The 4,498-nt window shown below is 45.1% G+C and overlaps 1 pseudogene; it reads right to left on the bottom strand.

Annotated features, from left to right (window-relative positions):
* Positions 1–1,793: 1,793 nt before the first annotated feature.
* LOC110582771 lies at positions 1,794–3,546 on the bottom strand (annotated as a pseudogene).
* Positions 3,547–4,498: the final 952 nt, after the last annotated feature.

The following is a 4,498-nucleotide window of genomic DNA, read 5'->3' as shown; positions in this document are numbered from 1 at the left end:
GTGTCTCTCTCTGTCAAATAAATAAATAAAATCTTAAAAAAAAAAAAAGAGAAGGTCACGAGCCACCTTGCGTGCAGACACCCTGTGTGCAGACACCTTGCGTGCAGAATAAGACCATTTGGATGTGTGCCCTACAGAGCGATGGCTCATCAGGTCACGGGCTTTAAAATCACGACTGCAAACAGAGGTATCATTATGCAAGTCACCATCTTTGTAATCACTTAGCATAAATTTATGCATTTGCAGGTTTGACTATTGCTAAATCAAGGGGAAAATAAGCAAGAGAGGTTTTTCTGTCCACACATTTAAGTGCTCATACGTTTTAAATACTGTTCAGTCGAGCAGTGGGTCTCAGTGATATCGCGCTAAGGACACACATTTCAGTGTGCTTTCCCCACATTTGGTATGAGCTTGCCGTGTCACAGTTCAGTCGGTCAGTCTCTTCGGATCAGTGTTCAGGGAGTGTAGACTCTGCGGGCCCCCATTCTCCCTCTTCACACGAAGCAACCAAACCTAATTCCATTTCGGCTCCTTTCCTTTCGTCACTCTCACATATCATGGTCCCAAATATCAAATGGTGTTATAATTTTTGTTTTGATCATCAAAGGTGATGTAGAGAACTCAACGAGGAAAAGGCAGGCCTGTGGTATCTGCCGGTTTCCAATCTGCCCGTCCTTCCTTGCTGATGTCCCCAGGCCCCTGCCTGCCTCATCGCCCTGACCTTCCGATGACTTCCTGTGGCCGTTCTGGAAGGGTCTGCAGGTGACTGAGTGTTTCGGTTTTTCTGCTTCCCAGAATGTCTCCATTTTCCCTTCACTCCTCAAAGATAGTTTGACGGAGGGTATAGAATTTGTGGCTGATGGCTCTTTTCTTCCAGGACCTGAAAAACGTCACATGGCTTCCTTTGGGCCTCTGTGGTCTCAGACGAGGAATCTGCTGCCCTTTGAATTGGTGTTCCTTTATCGGTACTTTGCGACTTCTCTGGTTGCCTTCAAGATTTTTTCTTGGTCTGTGTTTCCAGAAGTTTAATTTCGATGCATCGTCAATGAATTTTGGGGGGTTTATCCTGTCTAAGGTGACCTAACTTCTTGAATCTGGAGGTTTATGTATTTTATCAAATTTCCCAAGTTTTCAGCTAGGGTTTCCTTAAATCCACTTTCAGCTCTACCCTTCTTCCCTTTCCTTTTGGGACTCTGAGGAAATGAATGTTGGATCGCTAATTATTGTCCCACAGTCCCTGAAACTCTGTGCTTTTTTTTCTGTCATTTTCTCTCTCTTGTTGAGGTGGTGTAAATTCCACTGGTCTGTCCTCAAGTTCACTGATTTCTCATGTGTCATTTCTACTGCACTGTGGAGCCTGTCCAGTGAGTTTTCTATTTTGGTTGCCGTATTTTTTCAGTTCTGTAACTTTCATTCTTTATTTATGATTATTACTTTTTAGGTAAAAAGCACCCCACAGCATTTATTGTCATCTGGTAATAACATAAAGGTAATCAAAACAGTATGAACATGGGGTACCTGGGTGGCTCAGTCAGTTAAGCATCTGCCTTCTGCTCAGGTCGTGATGCTGGGGTTCTGGGATTGAGCCCCTCGTCGGGCTCCCTGCTCAGTGGGGAGTCTGCTTCTCCCTCTGCTTCTCCCCCAGCTTGTGCTCTCTCTCTCTCAAATAAATACATAAAATTAAAAAAAAAACCCAGTATGAACAAATTTTTTTCAGACTATTCTTCCAAGAAACGATCTCAAAAAACAAAGTACATGGCCTTCTCAAGAATTTCTCACTTCATGGATCATTTCTAGTTGGAGACACTTTGGAGCAGAGTAACATCAACCCCTTTTAGCATGATCTGAGCCCGTTGTTTTCCTGACTTTTAGAATAAATCTCTTCTGTGTCATCTGAGGTTCATGTACTCATCAATGACGTAGCCCTCTATCCGCCTGCTCACATGCTCGTTAACGCCACACCTGGATGCAGAGGCTATTCTGCAGGGATCTGAAGAGGAGGTCGATGGGCAGCACCGTCATCTTCTGCATTTTCTGGCTCAGGCCGTGGTATGCCACAGTGGCCGAAGCGGACAGAGACGGCGCTAAGCTGCACGCTACCTCAGAAAGGAGCTTCTGGAATAAAGAATTGGACTCAGAAATCATGGTTTTCATTTTTTAAAATAATTTTTATTTATTTACTGAGGTTTCTATTTTCATTTGTTTTCAGAGAATTTGTAATTACTCCCTGGGGCATTTTTACTGATGTCTACTTCAAACTCCTTGTCCATTAATTCCAACATCTGATCTGATTTTGTTGTTGGCGCCGGTTGTCTTTTCCCATTTGTTGTGACCTTTCTAGTTCTGGGTGTGACAGGTGATCTTCACGTGTCTCCAGACATTTCGGCTCTCGGACCGGGAACTCTGGGTGAGGCACAAAGCTTTTATTTCAGGGGGCAGGTGGTCACTCGGGGTAGATTCAGCACAGAGCTCCTGGCCTACTTTTGTGAGCTGGGGTTCTGAGAAGCTGGGGTTCGAATGTCCAGAAACTTTGAGGTGCTAGTTTGCTCTGCTTTTATCTGGTGCTGGTGGGGCTCCCACCGGTCCTGCCACCTGAAAGGGCAGAGGGACCTTCCTCAGGCCAAGCTACCTGGTGCTTTAGGAGGTCTAGAATGCTTCGGGGTCCTCCCTGCTTGAGCCCCAGGCCACCCCATTTCCCTTAGTGCAGGAGGGCATGTGTCCCCCAGTCACTTCCTGTCAGTGGGTCAGCCCTGCTGGTGCTGCTCGGTCACCTGGTCTTGGTGGGCAGAACTCCTGTTGGGTGTGGGGAAGGGGTGAGCCCTCCTGAGCCTCCTTCTGTTTAGGGCGGTGGGTCAAGGGATGCCTGGCCAGGGCCGGGGTTTGGAAGATGTCCTGCTGCTGTGGTTCCTCTGGCCCACTCTCCCCTTTCCACATTTCAGAGTCCCCCTTTTTGTGTCTCTAGCAACCTAATCTGCTCTGCCACAAGATCCTATTTTAATTCTCTATCTAGCACTTATCAGTCATTACCTAATATTTTAATCAATTAATTAAAATGATTAATTACATTTGTCTCTTTCCTAATGTGTAAGCACAGGACAGCTGAGACCTGTAAGTAGTGTCCTGTACTTATTTATAAACTTTATTTGTGCACATACTTGTACTTCCTAGGATAACGCTGAGCACAGAGCACGTGATGCTGGTGAACTGAATGAGTGAAACCGAAGAGAACAAGAAGGGTGTGATTGTAGGAGTCTTCCTCACCCAAGCAAGGTATCCCCCACCCTGTGTAGCACATGAAGACCGTCATCAATATCCTAGGGTGGGGCAGGCAAGTGTTGACTTTGCCCACAGTGTAAGCTTGAGTCTCCTCTTGCTTGCAATCATTAACAGATGAAGAAGGTCCACCGTGACTCTGTAAATGAAGAAGAGGTAGGGGTGTGGGTGTGTCTGTGAGATTCAGGTCCGCCCCTGCTTGGAAGTGCTGAATGAGGGTGGGCTTGGGCAGGCTGGGCTGGTAGCCATGTTTACGTTGATGGCGGCTGTCATCTTGTTGGACCCCTAGTGGTTCAGGGAAGCAGAAACAAGCTCTTTGCCACGTCCCCATGGCACTCCAGTGAATGGATTCCTGTCCCTACCCCTTGGTTGATGACCTGGCTGAGCAGTAGCATATTGTGAGAGCTGCTAATCTAATGATTCTCTTGATATGCTTTTGGGAAGAGGAAAACCAAGTTGAATAAACCATTGCTAGCTAACGGGGGCTCTGTAGTGTGTGTCCTTGAACAATACTGAATTCCTGTTTTAGTGTGTACGCCTAGCACAAGCCTATTTATTTTTGCCAATGAGACAGAAATAGAAGATTGGGATTTTTACAATGTTAGACATTATGCTTTACAAGCCAACCGGTCTAATTATTCACAGGGATCAAGGATATTCGCTGCCTTCCCCCACCACACGCCAGTCTACTATGTAATATTATAACATGCCTAAGAGGGATTAACCGCATTTGAATTTAATTAAAAGAGAACATTCATGATTTCAGAATAAAGCTTATCCCTGCTAATTTTGAAAATTAATCTGATTTATTCCCACTTGGATTTCTAATGCTTCTGAAACAAATCTTTCAGAAAAAGAATAGTGTATGGTTCCTTTTCAGTGACCTAACTACAGGAAATGATTGAGTGGCTTTCACAAATAATTCTTCATTTAATGCTACATGTTTATTTGCATGCTTTTTCTTATAAATATTATTCAAAAAACAGGTTAAATCCCACTCCCAGGTGTAGGCCAGGAGCTAAGCAAGACAGACGTCACTGTAAGAAGAACTGAGTGTGCAGCCTGAGAGGAGCTGAGCCTCCTCATTTACGTTGATAAAGGCCACTGACTCAGGAGCTTGGGCATTAGAACTGGTTATGAAGATAAATTGTAGCATCCCAGTTCCCTGGGATCTTCAACACACACACACACACACACACGCACACACACACACACTTATCCAGAG

Source organism: Neomonachus schauinslandi, chromosome 12 (genome assembly GCF_002201575.2).
Source record: "Neomonachus schauinslandi chromosome 12, ASM220157v2, whole genome shotgun sequence".
Lineage (NCBI taxonomy): Eukaryota > Metazoa > Chordata > Mammalia > Carnivora > Phocidae > Neomonachus > Neomonachus schauinslandi.
This window is presented reverse-complemented; position numbering and strand designations above follow the sequence as displayed.